Source organism: Physeter macrocephalus, chromosome 8 (genome assembly GCF_002837175.3).
Source record: "Physeter macrocephalus isolate SW-GA chromosome 8, ASM283717v5, whole genome shotgun sequence".
Taxonomy (NCBI): Eukaryota; Metazoa; Chordata; class Mammalia; order Artiodactyla; family Physeteridae; genus Physeter; species Physeter macrocephalus.
In genome coordinates, this window is record NC_041221.1 from 44,216,631 (window position 1) to 44,232,364 (window position 15,734).

The 15,734-nt window shown below is 39.7% G+C and overlaps 1 protein-coding gene and 1 pseudogene across 2 annotated transcripts in view; one reads left to right on the plus strand and one right to left on the minus strand.

The window, feature by feature from the left end:
- ADAMTS12 (ADAM metallopeptidase with thrombospondin type 1 motif 12) overlaps positions 1 to 15,734 on the minus strand; it is a 433,405-nt gene that overhangs the window by 225,457 nt on the left and 192,214 nt on the right. The window lies entirely within an intron of this gene.
- Positions 12,507 to 12,981, plus strand: LOC112064643 (2-iminobutanoate/2-iminopropanoate deaminase-like; annotated as a pseudogene).

A 15,734-nucleotide genomic window follows, 5' to 3' on the forward strand; every position in this document is an offset into this window, starting at 1 on the left:
GCACAGGCTCAGCAGCCATGGCTCACGGGCCCAGCTGCTCCGCGGCATGTGGGATCTTCCTGGACCGGGGCACGAACCCGTGTCCCCTGCATCAGCAGGCGGACGGACTCTCAACCACTGCGCCACCAGGGAAGCCCCTCCACCTAAATCTTTGCCCCCGAAAGAGAACTCTCTCATCACACATCTATCCCATATAACTCCTCTCTGAGATGCCACTTTGGGCTTCTCGGCTTTTGAGCTAAAGCCCTGGAACTTTCGCTTCTCAAAAAATGTGACAGTAAACTCAACCGTGATATTTCATTAGGCATAAGGTATTGTGCATGTATTCAGAACCTGCCCAGCTGGCACTAGCCCCTCTGGGGAAAGAGAACATAAAAACTACATAGTTCTAAACTTCAAGAGATTCTCTCATTTATTGTTGAAGAAAAAACCATCAGCAAGAAACATAATCATACACACAACGCATGATTAAATGTCAGTAAGAATGCTGACAGGAGTTTAGAGGGAAAAGGGATCAAAGAAAGCTGGATTCAATGAGCACCTGCTATTCTCCAGTCACCATGCCAGACTGAAATTACAGAGATGAATACAATCACCTTCACTTCCACTGAGGCACCCTTTGTCTAGTTAGCAGATGGAACAGACTTACCTCTCAAGGTGATAAGCAGGTCTTTCAGGGTAGGTAGCATGTAAGTAGACAGAGGAGACAGGAGAGCAGAATGGGTAAGCTGGATGAACAAAGGTGCAGAGGGAAAGATTGGTCTTGTAGCCTTTCAAGAATTCAGAATGGCCTGGATATTTCCAAACTGCCTAATCCTCAACTGTTTTCATTTGTCAAGTGATTAGGGGACATCAGCTCTCATTTATGTTATACTTTGCTTATTAAATTGAGCTTGCATTTCCAATCCTACCCAAACAGGGATGGTGGGAGGAATCCAGAGATCCTGCAAAAGGGCTACAGATGGAAGCTGGGCAAGTGTTCTAATTTTGCTGCAAAGACTCCATAAAGTGGACATTTCCCACATCCATAACTCAGTGGTAACTCGTCATGTTTCCCAGCATATGAATATGAAAACTGAACAATGCCAACCAGATAAGCTGAAAGAATTTAAAGGGAATGAGTGAAATGTTTTTCCCAATAACAGCATGTACCTTCACACGATCATAGTTGCTTTACTTAAAAACCTGAGGGTAGGAGAGGAGGTATTCCTAACCCCATTTTCCAGATAGGCCAATTGCATTTTTAAAAGCTTAAATTAAAATCACAGACACATAGATCAATGGAATAGATTAGAGAACCCAGAAACAGACACACATGAAGAAGCCTAACTGATTTTTGACAAAGGTGCAAAGCAATTCAATGGAGGAGATGCTGGAGCAATTGGACATCCATAGGCAAAACAAACAAACAAACAAACAATTGTAACCTAAGCCTTACTTCTTATATAAAAATTACTTCAAAATGTATGAATGTGTGGACTTAATCATAAAATGTAAAACTACAACATTATTAGAAAAATAGGAGAAAATCTTTGGGATCCAGGACTAGACAGAGAGTTCTTAGATCATCCTTAAAAGGAAAAATTAATAAATTGGACCCCAAGAAAATGTAAAGCTTTTGCTCTGCAAGAGCCAATGTGAAGTACAGAGCTTCACTTTGGGGTGATGAAAATGTTCTAAAGTTGACTGTGATGATGGTTGAATCCCTCTGTGCATATAATAAAAACCACTGAATTGTACACTTTAAATGGATAAATTATATTTATGTGGATTATGTCTCAATGATGTTGCTATTTAAAAAAAAAAACCTATGTGAAGAGGAGAAAAGACAAGCTACAGATTGGAAGAAAACATCTGCAAACCACATATCTAACAAAAAACTAGTATCAAGAATATATAGAGAATTTTCAAAACTCAATAGTAACCAAAAAAAAAAAAACAACCAACCAAAAATCAAATTAAAAATGAGCAAAAGTCAGGAACAAACATTTCACTGAAGAAAATATACAGATGTCCAAAAAGCACATGAAAAGATGTTCAACATCATTATCTATCAGAAGATGCAAATTAAAACCACAATATCACTACATACCTATCAGAATGGCTAAAGTTAAAAATAGGGACAATGTCACTATAGTGGTGTTGGATGTGGAGCAACTGGGTCACCCATACACTGCTGGTGGGAATGTGCATTGATACAGCCTCTCTGGAAAACGGTTTGACATTTTCTTATAAAACTATGCATGCATTTAACACATGAGTCATCAATTGTATCCTTGGGCATTTATCCTAGAGAAATGATGATTTACGTTCACCCAAAACCCGATAACTAGATACAGGCCAGCTGTCCTTCAAAAGGTGAATGGTTAAACAAATTATGGTGCATACACACCATGGAATACTACTCAGCAATACAAAGGAACAAACTATTGACACACACAACTACTTGGATGAATGTCTAGGGAATTATGCTGAGTGAAAAAAGCCAACCCCCAAAGGTTACATACTGTATGATTCCATTTATGTAACATTTTGAAATGAAAATATTTTGAGAAAAAAATTTTTAGAACAGATTAGTGGTTGCCAAAGTTTATGAATGAGGGACGGACAGCATGGGAGGGAGGCGGGTGTGGTTATAAAAGCACAACATGCGGGATCCTTCTGGGGACGGAACTATTCAGTATCCTGACTGTGCCAGTGGATGATCACAGTGCCACATGCGATAAAATTGTGTATAACTAACTATACACATACACATAAACGTACACATGGGCACAAGTAAAAGTGGGGGCATCTGAATAAGATCAGGGGATTATGTCAATGTCATTATGTTGACTGTGATATCATGCTATCGTTTTGCAAGATGTTACCGTTGGGGGAAACTGCATGAAGGATACAAAGGATCTCTTTCTGTTATATTTTACAACTATAAGTGAAAGTACAATTATCTCCGTAAAATTTTGTTAAAATAAATTATTTGTCCAAGCTCACACAGAGTAGTAGAAAAGTAAAAACTAAACCTAAATCTCCCAATTCCTAGTCTGGAGCCAGGGGCTCACCACTACTCCTCTGGCTCAAACAGCCGTTCTGAGCTCCTGATCTGTGCTTCCTGCTTGAGAGAACTCAGCACCAAGCAGAGCAACTGCTGAGGAATGGGAGCGGGGGAGAGACAGGGAAAGTGCCCATAATAACAGTAGTTTGCATGATACAATCCCAGGTGTGGGGAGTTGGAGGTGTGTGCATAAAGAAATAAAAACAAACAAGATGAAGGTAACTCAAATGCAATCAGCCTAAAAGAGGCCTAGCTGGGCTGTCACCTGCTAGCAGAATTTCTCCAGGCTCTGCTTCCCCACATCTGAGCACCCTTAGAAGCTTCAACCTCTTCTGGTTTCCCTGGTGAGGCAAGGCTACTGCTCTCTTCTAAAATCTTTCATACCTTCCTCCCTTCCTCCCTCCCTTCCTCCCTCCCTCCCTCTCTTCCTCCCTCTCTTCCTTCCTTCCTTCCTTCCTGGGCCTGTGGCTGCCTGGCTACTCCTTTTCTTAAGATGACCCCATGAGCTCCATGTGTATCCATTATGGGCCATACAGCAGTGTTCATTTCTTTCTCTTGAGCTTCCCTTGAAGTGGCATTGACAACCCACCCATCCATCCATCCCCACCCTGTCCCAGTGTAGCCCCTGGGAGCAGGTCTAGATCCATAAGAAGTTATCCTAAGCTGGATCCTAGAATAACTGAGAAGCTCTCCTCAGATTTTATGTGTTCAAAATATAGAAGAAAATTAAACAAAATTAAAAAGCTCTGAGGTTCTCAGATTGCCATACAAAACGGTAGACAACCCACGGCCTTGACCTTCCAAAAAACCACATTCAGAACTGATGATCAGGACAGAGACTCTAGTCGCTGGTTCCATTGCCAGCTGGAGACCTACCTTGTGGGGATAAAATTGAAGAACCTCACAACCATCAGCACAATACCTTGCCCATAGTCTTGAATGGCCTTAAGCCATTGCAAATGAAGATGGAAAATCCCCCAGAGCCACAAAACCCAAAACATCCCCGGCATTTTCCTTTTTCAGGTTTCCTATTAATGTCAACCTAAAGGACAGTGACAACCACCAACAGCAACTTTTAAAGGATTTTGTAGTGCATGCACTAGATCAAATGGATTTTCTGGGTATTCACAGATGGCTAAAAACAGACAGATTAAAGTCTCCCATAACGAATCCCACAGAAGTGTTATTAACATGACACTGAATGACTGTGTTCACGGAACCTTAACAAGCACAAAGTTCAATCTGATACTTAACCGGGGCATCATTCTCCCCTTAGACCCCCCCCCTTTTTTTTTTAACAGGAGAAAGAGAATTGGCCAAATGATAAAGGCACTGATATCAATAATTTATATAAAGCAACTTCCAGCGTTTGTTCTAGAATCAACCCAGCTTCCCTACAGGATATTCTTCTGCTACCGTGAGTGTTACATGGCACCAATGGTGATCGTGAGCCTGGGAGTCTCTACACATGACTTCTCCATCATCAAAGAAATCCTATGCCCATCTTTCTCCTGTTGAATACTTTCTATCACCTTCTGTGTTTTTAAACATTGAGGATGTGTGGTGACACAGACAAGAGTGTAAGTCAAACCGAACATGCAATTTCCCTGAACTCTGCGTCAGCGAATAGTTCTGGACAAAGAAGAGTCTACTGTACTATGGGCTTCAAGTGAGCCGACTTACCCAAGACAAAAGCAGTGATCAAAGTGCAGGTGAGTGGCAACTAGCACTGATTCTATTTTTTTTTTTACCTCAGTCGCCACCAACTCTCCTAGGTGAGAGCTGTTTTTTTTTATGAACTAACTATGCATTTCTTTTGAAATCACAGTTTCCCTAGGACCTTCTCATGGTACTCTTGAGATCTGGAGAACTTGGTGGTATTGGTGCTGGTTCAGTAGAACCAATGAGTTGAAATCTGCAGTTTCTCAATGATGTTGGCAAGTGACATAAGTTTGCCATCTGCGAAAGAAGGCTAAAAACAGCATCCATGTCAGGGATGGGTCTAGCACAGAACCTGGTATATAATAAATGTCAAATAAATGGTAACCTCTCCTTCCCTGAATCTCATATCCTCCTCTTGAATCCAGCCCAGTCTGTCTTTTCTCCTGCCTACCTAATTCTCCACCCTACTTCCTCTTTTGCTCTTTACTCTCTGGACTCCATCCTCACTAGCCTTATCGCGATTTCTTGAATGTGTCCTGCTCTTTCCCACCATAGGGCCTTTCTGTAGGGTGTTTGTTCTGCCAGGATTGATCTTTCCTTCCTCCTTCATCTCAGTGACTCCCAGTCTTCCTTCAGATCTCAACTCAAATGTCTCTTCCTCCCTAACTAGAATAAATTCCCTACAAATGTGCTCTCCTCCCACTATCCTACCTTTTGGAGCACTTACTACACTTGTAATTTTACATTTATTTTAGTGTTTTTACTTTAACATCAATCTTCACCACTAGACTGTAAAGTGTTTTGAAGGCAGGGACCACATTTGGGGGCCACAACTACACCTGCTTTTTGTTTTTTAAACTTTCCACTTAGAAATAACTTCAGATTTATAAATCAACTGCAAAAGTAGTACAAAGAGTTACCATATACCCTTCACCCAGCATCCCCGATATGTTAGCATCTTACCTGACCACAATACAATGGTCAAAGCCAGGAAATTAACACTGACATACAATGCTGTTACTCTACAGACCTCATCAAATTTTGCCAAGGTCCAATTAATGTTCTGTAGGCTCCGATACAGAATCCCACATCGCATTTAGTTGTCACGCTTCCTTAGCGTCCTTAAATCTGGCTCAGTGCTTCAGGTTTTGTCTTTTATGACCATGACACTTTAGAACAGACCTGGCCAGTTATTTCGTATAATAATAACCCTCAATTTGGGTTTGTCTGGTTTCTTCAGGTTTAAATTAGATTACGCACTGGGGGCAAAAATACCACAGACACGATGCTACGCCCTTTTCAGTACACGATATCGAGAGTTAGATGACTCAGTATATCTCGTTATTGATGATGCTAACTTTCGTCACTTGATTATGGTGGTATCTGCCAGATTTCTCCACTGTAAAGTTACCGTTTGTCCCTTAGTAATCAATAAGTATTTCATAGGGAGCTACTTTGAAATTATACAAATATCTTGTTTCTCATCATACTTTCACCCACTAATACTAGCAAACGCTGGCGATTCTTTCCTGAACCAATTACTGCTCTGCAAATAGTGATTTTCTATTTCCATCATTCCAGCTACATTTATTAATTGGAATTTTACTGTAAGGAAAACCTTGCCCCTTCACCACCGTATTTTTCAATTATTTATTTATAAGAGTTTGGACTTATATTTATTCTGTGGGCCATAATCCAATACTATCATCACTTATTTTGTTGCTTAAATTCTCCCAGCTCTGGCCATTGGGAATTTTTTTCAAGTCGGCTCTGTGTACTTTCAATACGTCCAACATTTTCAAGTACTTCCTTATTTTCTGGCACCACAAGATGGTCCAGGTTCATCTTGTATTTTCCCTGCCCTAGACATGGAATCAACCACTCTATCAACAAACCCAGGTTCTTTTATTGGAGAATGGTATTAGAAATCAAGATCTGGGTGCTAGATGTGCTTGTTGCTACTGGGGTGTCACTGCTTCTGGGACTTCTCATTAGAGAGAGCTGGGAAATATATGTATGCACACATCTATGTCAATGTCTATATCTATTTGTCTGCCTATCTATCATTCCATCCATCCATCCACCTCTTAAAAACCATGAGTTCTTACTGATACCTCTGGGTATCCAACATCATAGGGTTTATTTTAGCTTTCCTCTTTTTTTTTGTTTATAACTTCTTTCTCCACCACTGAGAAACCTAATTCTTATTATCCACAATATATTTACTTATCTGCTCCGTTCTCTAGTACATGTAACATAGTTTCAGATTTGCTAACCTATACCCTGTGAAATGTGAAAAACAAATCTACTAACTAGAGTACTGTATTTGTGTGTTTTGTTGTGCTCTTTAGCCTTACAATGCAGTGAAAACACTGTTTTTCTGTGTTAAGTTAGTTCTTGTCTTCCCCACCCATTCTACTGTGGTTATACCATGCATTTATAATATAGTTAGGTTTATTTGCTACTGCTTGCATTCCATTTTGATTCCTCTCACATCCCAGTTGATTTTAGTTCTTTCTTTCTTTCTCTTTTTTTTTGAAAATGTGAAACGTCTCTATAGTTGTAAAGTCAGAACGATACACAAAGGCATACTCAGAGGAGAAAGTGACAGGGACTTCAGGGACACAGCCAAAGTTATGGATACAGAAAAAGATCAAAATTGCATAAGTGCAATCTACCATGAAATTAACATATACACATAAACAAAACACATATTGTCTGAAAAAATGTAATAAAAAGAGCAATCCATACAAACCAAAGGTCTTGTATTCTGATCCCATCTGACAATGGGATAGTCTCTTAAACTCTCCAAGGTTAGCTCCTCAGCTCTGAAATGGGATTAAAATTGTGTGTCCTGTCACTTCCCAGGGCTATTATGGTAATCCAAGGATATTCTAGGTATGACCATTCTATGACAAGTTCTATATACATATTAGGAATTAGTAATTGATATTACTTCAGACTTATTCTTAAAGATTTACATTAAAAGAAAAAAACTCTGGAAGTCTCACACAGCCTGTCAAATCACCGATCAGATCAATTTTCTGCTTGTTCACTCAAGTCTACATGCCAACCATCATCATAAAGAGAGCCAGAGAATCTGCATGTAGAAATGATTCTGAATCCAGGTACTGCCACTGGAGCATAGAATCAAGAAGCTGAAGCTGGTTGGATCCCATCACAAACCATTCCCAAGGCTCACCAGGCCTCTTTTTTCTTCCTCCCCCTCCTGCCTTTGAAACAAACATTCATTAAGCACCTACTCTGAGCTCATCACTGTACTAGAAGCTGAGGAGACAGCAGTGAGCAATACTGACATGGTCTCTGGCCTCATGGAGTTTAGAATCTGATGGTGAAGAGTCACTATAAATAAGTGAGACAATCAAACCAATTAGAGGTTGTAATATGCACCAGGAAAGACATGACAAGCAGGCTGATGGGAAAAACAGCAGCATAGGGGAGGAACGTATCTTAGATCGGATGATCAGGAAAAAATACTTTCAGGGAGTGACATTTAATCTGAGACTTAGATGATGAGAAGCCCATGTGTAGACATAGAGGGAGAATATTCCAGACACAGGAAGGATCAAGTGTGAACTCCCATGACAAACTAGAAACTATCAGAAAGGATTAGCTGGGACATAGTGAATGTGGGGCAAGTGGCATAAGAGATTACCCTGAACAGAGGGCAGGGCCAGATGATACGTGGCCTTGCGCGATGGCAACCAAAGGAAGCACCTTAGAGATGATGTGATCATTTCTGCCTCTTCTCTCTTGCACTGAGGATTCCAATAAAAACGTTCACCCCCATCATTTTCAAATGCCATGTTCTGCCCCCTAAGCCAGCTTTATCCTCCGCTTAGGACCCAGCCAGACAATGTCCTTCACACCCAAATCAGAGCCCGGTGAGTAACTGACTCACCCTACTCAAATTATTCCCAGTACCCTGAAACTTCTTTTCCCTTCCAGCCCCACCGCGGCCTCCCCATCCAAATTAACATGGAACTTTCCAAGGCACTTTGTTATGGATTCCCCACAGGGGTGACAGCCATTGGTAACCTGGCCCCGTTGTTAGACGGCATACAATTTTTATAGCTGACTTACTGTCTGTGCTTCCTTTTCAATGATTATTTTGAAACACATATGACATACTTTGCATGCAAGTGGTTGAGGAAATTCTAAATTAAAGTCCTTACCAAGCTTAGCTGGCACGGACTTGGGGTCTGTGCTACACAAAGAGACTTTGGTGCCCTTCCAACTATACTACACGCTCCAAGCACCACTCCCTAACATCAGCCTCTGAAAGAATGAATTATGTCAACAGATACACAAGCAACACCCTCCCATAGAAGCAAAATGTAAAATTAATGCCAGTAAGTAAACATCATCATTTGCCTTCCTCACTGCCCTTCTAGTTTCCTCTTTGAAAACATCTGCAAAGTTAGAATTGCAGTATGTATTATCTTCTCAAACTCAGAGGTACAAATACTACTTAAACACTGAGAACACAATAGACCCTGGAGAGATGGAGTGACCTTGAGTTCATGTGCAGAACACAGAACAGTATCTTACTCTTAGTTCTGACCATAGAGAGCTGTTTACATGCAGAGCTTCAAAGCCAAATTAGCACTGCTTCTTAGTAACTCCTGCATGACTCTGGATGATTTATTTGAATTCCCTCTGCCTCAGTTTCCTCATCTGTAAATTGGGAAGACACTGGAATTTAACTTACAGAATTATTACAAGCATTAATGAGTTGATGCATAAAATACCTATAATAGTATCTGGCACACTAGAAATTTAATAAATGTTATCTATTACTATTAATAATTGATCCAATAAATAAAAACTGGCTGGAAAACTAAAAATACTCAATTAATAGCAAATTGGGCTTTGGACGACGAGAGCAATTTTTTAACATATCCCCCAAATGCACACACTGCCCCAGAGAGTTAAAAAGTTTTCAAATGCTCTTCAGAGGTGGGCCTCAGATATAGATGAGGATAAAAGTTTGGGGATGGAAAAGAATGACGTAGAGGAGAGAAATCAGGTTGTGAAAAGCAAGTCACAAACCCCTCAGCTTTGCAGTAGAAATGCCTCTTGCAGGGGTGGGATGAGTTTACAGCACTAAGCTGCATGGATTCAGGTGAGTATGAGTGAAGAGGATACCATAGGTTTTAGGGGTTTCAGAGGTGGGGAAAAGAATCGATGAGGCTTGACACGGATAAAGAGACAAAGCCAAAGCCAATACCACTGAAGTTAGGTGAGAAGCTATGATGATTTATGTAATAAACTAGCAAAGATGAACTAGCTTGGCCTCTCAACTCAAACCTCACTCCTCTTGAACCTACTGAGTCCCTCTTGGACTAAGAGATGAATCCAGATGAGGTAAGCTAATATAGTGTCTGCCCGCTGGACCCTGGGACTTTGGTGCATTCAACACAACATCTGGCCCTTAAGATCACGAAGTTGCCTGTGGACCACTGGCTGTGTCATGGGCTGGACCCAACAGCAATTCAGGTCGTCACAGAACATGGGGATCTAGCTACGTTTGTGTAGTTTGGCCTCATTTTAAAATAAATTTGGGACTCGGTAGGGATTCACATCTTGATTTTAAACAAATGCTAGTCAAATACCCCAAATTCCACACGAGATATGTAACTGTGGAAGGCCCATAACCTGGGGCCTTAGGACTCTGAATTGATGTTTCTGAAACTGAGGAGATGCTTTCCACGCAGTTCTTAGAGTTGGATTCATAGTGTGAAATGCAACAAAGGGAACAATCAGTATTATCAAAAGGGCCAATCAGGGAGCTATACTTATGATTCCTCAGTGCACACTGTTTTATCAAGATTTATTGTATATAGACGTGTCCAGTGAACAGCAGCAGTGAGTCCTACTAACTCATTGCTGAGGAAATCAAGTTCTAGGGAAGCAAAAACAGAACACAAAAAACAAAAGCCACCAACATACAAAATAATGTCATTACCCGTTCTCATAAGAGCTTTTGGAAAATACAGATTTAAAGCTAGAACAACTCTTTCTTGTTCGTTCTAAAGCATTTTCAATCCTCAAAACTACAGGGGCATCACAAACAGAAATTTGGAAATGGATCCAGTATGGGAATTTGACTGATATATATATATACCCCGTTTACTTCACAAAGGAGTTATTCTTGTGCTTCCCAAATATAGACACTATGACCAGATAACTTAAATTAGAAGACAGCAAGAAAGAAAAAAAAAAATAAGAGGAAGAAGATAAAATGAGTGAAAAATGATGAGACTAATTTTAAAAACAATTCTTATCTTCTGTCTTTCCTTGCTTTGTTTGGTCCACAAACTTGGCTTCAGTTCTAGTCATTACTGAGAAAAGGGAAATGTGATTAGTTATTTGACTTTCACTGTTCACATGACAAAAAGCCACTGGTTAATAGAAGCAAAACTATTTCTGAGATCTGAAAAACATGTTAAGGTCTAGTGATTCTGCTTATTATCATTCAGAGTGAGAGTCTCAAAGATCTAGTTTGACAACGATCTCCTTTCCAAGGTGAGAGCATGGGCAAGTTGGTTGGACACCTGTCTGCCAGGTAGAGACGAGAAGCCTGGGTGTGGACTTTGCTTCTGCTATCACTTGTTTGTATCTGAATGTCTGATTAAATAATGGCCCACAGCTATGTATATGCTATGGGGAAAGCCTCTCTTAAAAAATGTAGAGTAATTATCCATTCTCAGGGTCTGCTGATCTTGCAGGGCTTCTTTTTTTTTTAAACTCCAGACAGGAGTTGGTTGGTTGGTTGGTTGGTTGGATTATGTATCTGTGTCTGTATCTGCATTTCACCAAGTTGTAGAACTGAAGCTGTAAAGCTCCTGGCTCGTGTATATGTTAAACAGATGTGTATGGCTGTACTACGTTGTGTTGCTTGTGTTTATCAACTTTGCTAGTCTGTTAGGATGCTTCTGTATAACAGATGGTTGGTTCTTAAATATTACCTCCCAGTTTTCAGTATGAAAAAAAAATGAGTTACTTTAGTTAAAAGCTGTAAATAAGATGAGCGCTTGAGACTACACCGAGAACAACAGTGCCTAATAAATAGGTATATATGTATGTAAGATAGCAGGCTGTGTTTTGGTTTACTAATGAAAAAGGAAAGTAATTCTATCTTATAGTAAAATATCTGGTTGTGCTAGAATGTGAAAAAAGATGGCAAAAGCCAAAACCTGCACGGGAACAAGATGCAGAGGGTTCGAAGAAAAGGAAATTTTGCCTTAGTTATAAAACCTGCAAATTTAAGACTGAAAAAAAGAAATTTGTTTAAAATGTTGACAAAGCCTGGTTCGATTTTCATTTTAAAAATGCTCATAGGGCTTCCCTGGTGGCGCAGTGGTTGAGGGTCCGCCTGCCGATGCAGGGGACACGGGTTCGTGCCCCGGTCCGGGAAGATCCCACATGCCGCGGAGCGGCTGGGCCCGTGAGCCACGGCCGCTGGGCCTGCGCGTCCGGAGCCTGTGCTCCAAAACGGACGTGGGCCTCTCACTGTTGTGGCCTCTCCCGTTGCGGAGCACAGGCTCCGGACGCGCAGGCCCAGCGGCCGTGGCTCACGGGCCCAGCCGCTCCGCGGCATGTGGGATCCTCCCAGACCGGGGCGCGAACCCGGTTCCCCTGCATCGGCAGGCGGAAGCGCAACCACTGCGCCACCAGGGAAGCCCTTAGATACTATATTAATGCAAAATAGAATGTGGTATTCTTTCCACTAAAATGATAAATTACTCTTGAGGTTAGACCCGTGAGACACGAGTAGGAGCAGCATACGTGGTAGTTGTCTCCGAGAGGCGGCAAGGAAAAAGGATTAGCCATGTCGTCTTTGATCAGAAAGGTGATCAGCACCGCGAAAGCCCCAGCGGCCACTGGTCCCTACAGTCAGGCTGTGTTAGTCTACAGGACCATCTACATTTCAGGACAGCTAGGCATGGATCCTGCAAGTGGACAGCTTGTGCCAGGAGGGGTGGCAGAAGAGGCTAAACAAGCTCTTACAAACATGGGTGAAATCCTGAAAGCAGCAGGCTGTGACTTCACAAATGTGGTAAAAACAACTGTTTTGCTGGCTGACATAAACGACTTCAATACTGTCAATGACATCTACAAACAATATTTCCAGAGTAGTTTTCCTGCAAGAGCTGCTTCAGGTTGCTGCTTTGCCTAAAGGAGGCCGTATTGAGATTGAAGCAGTAGCTGTCCAAGGACCTCTCGTGACAGTATCACTCTAAGTGGGCCCAGTGTTATTTAGTCTGGAATTTTAGTAAGTTTTTAAAATTAATGTCTTAATTTTTACGGTATTTGTTGGAAAGTGTAAGGTTGACTGAAATATCTGAAGTTATTATGGAAATACCATATAATAAGGGGAACTGAACGTGAGTTGAAGATTAGTGATGAATCTAGTTACTGATGTTATAAATTACACTTCTATAACACTCATTACTGGATGTGGGAAAAGAGACACACATTACATAGTTACTCAGAAAAATAAAAGTAAAGGGAGATAGCATATAGGAAAGATGAGTTACTATTCCTGAGAAATAATAAAGAGCACACTTTAATTCAATTAAATCCTATTAATTTAATGATGTGAGATATTTAGTTCTCATGCCAGATAGCTGATTCTACTTTTACTTGAGTAATAATAAAGTATTCAAGTTTTGAATGGTAGAGGTAAGGAGAAGAAAGTGGACCAAAATATTATATAGATATTGTTTTTCTAATGGAAATAACATAGACATGCAGGGAAAAAAATGTGTAAGGCTGATGACTGCAGTGTGGGCAGCATTACCTTATGGCATTGGTGGGAAGCAGCAGGCCCCAACCTTGGTGTAAGAGGCGGGGGTGGGAGGAATTGTGAGCCCATCCCTGCCTGGTAAAGCACATGGAAGAAATTGCAGCTTGAGCCACTTGTTCTTCTGTGGGGTAAAACTGAACCTGGCCTACATTTTTTAGGTTTTAGTAGCAGATTAAAAAAAAAATTGAAACAATCTAGAAACTTCAAATTATCTATGATGCCTTAAAAATATTTTTAAACATCTTTCCCCATCTTAATATTTTGAAGATTTTCAAACTCGAAAACAAGTTACAAAAACAATACTGAGAATAACCATATACTCTATACCTAGAGTCAACAATTGTTAACATCTTGTCATATTTGCATATTTCTTAATAATATATGTATATAAAATTGTTGACTTCTTTTGCTAAACCATTTGAGAATTAGTTGTAAACTCTAAATACTTATGCGTGTGTTTCCTAAGAATAAAGACTTTTGCTTACATAACCACAATATAATTATCACACTTGAGAAATGTAACATTGATACACTAATATAAAATCCATACTCAAATTTCTTCAACTGTGCCAATAATGTATTCTGTAACTTGTTTTCTCTGATCCAGGATCCAATAAAAAATTATACATTGCATTTAATTGTCATGGCCTTTTATTCCCCTTGAATTTGGGTCAGTTCTCTGGTTTTTTTGTATCTTTGATGTCATTGAAATTTATGAAGAGTATGGGCAGTTGCTTTGCAAAATACCCTTCAAGTTGGATTTGTCTGTTTCCTCATGACTGTGTTCAGGTTAAACATTTTTAGTAAAATACTGCATAGGTGATGCCATGTCAGAAGACAAGAAGCTTTCAAAAACAAATCATTACTTTTGATGAAAAATAATTTTAAAAATCCAACTTTTTATTAGGAAATATTCTAGACATACAGAAAAGTATAGAAAATATTATAAACACCTGGACATCTATCACCTAGCTTTGCCGGATTTTAACATTTTGCCATATTTGCTTCAGCTTTTTTAACCATAAACTATTTTATTGTTTTTAATGTAGAGTTCTGTGATATTTTGAAAAATGCATAGTCATGTAATTACCACCACAGTCAAAATACAGAGCAGTTCCATCACCCCCCAGAATCGCCTTGTGGTCCTTTGTAGTCATTTCTTTCCCCCACCTCTAGTCCTTGGCAACCACTGATTTGTCTTCTGTCCCTATTAGTGTTTCCTTTTTCCAAAATGTCATAAAAATTAGATTGTGCATATGGAATCATACAGTAGTATGTAGGCTTTGAGTCTGGCTGCTTTGACTTACTGTAATGCATTGGAGGCTTATCTAGGTTGTGGCATTTGTTAGGAGTGAGTAGTATTCCATTGTATGGACATGCGACAATTTGTTTATACAGTCACCAGTTGAAGGCCATTTGAGTTGTTTCCAGTTGAGGGAGATTATAAATAAAGCTGCTAGAAACTTTGCATACAGGTTTTTGTGTGAATACAAGTTTTTATTTCATGGGTAAATCAGTAGGATTTACTAATGTTTGTTTGTTACTGATGTTGTTTGTTACTGATGTTTGTCAGTATGTTCAATTTTATGAGAAACTTTTTCAAAGTAACTGTACCACTTTACATTTCCATCAGCAGTGCTCTACATCCTCACCAGCACTTGATATTGTCAGTTTTATACATTTTAGCCATTCTAGTAGGTGTTTACTGATATCTCACTGTGGTTTTAATTTTAATTTCCCTAATGACAAATGTGTTAATCATGTTTCCAGGTGCTTGTTTGCCCATCCTTCCATCTTTTTTTGTCAAGTGTCTGTTCACATCTGCCCATTCTTCTAACTTGGTGATTTGTTTTTTTATTATTGACTTTGCAGAGTTTTTTATATATATTGGATAAAGTTCTTTGTTGAACATGTGATTTGTAAATATTTTCTCCCAGTTGGTGGCTTATCTCTTCCTTCTCTAAACAATGTCTTTCAAAGAGCTAAAGTTTTAAATTTGGATTAAGTCCAGTTTATCAATTTTTGCTTATATGAATTATACTTTTGGTGTTTTATCTAAGAAATCTTTGCCTAACCACAGTCACAAAGATTCCCCCCATGTATTCCTCAAACATTTTTTATAGTCTTATATTTTACATTTAGATAAATAATCCATGTGAGTTAATTTTTTTTCTTTTTTTTTTTTTT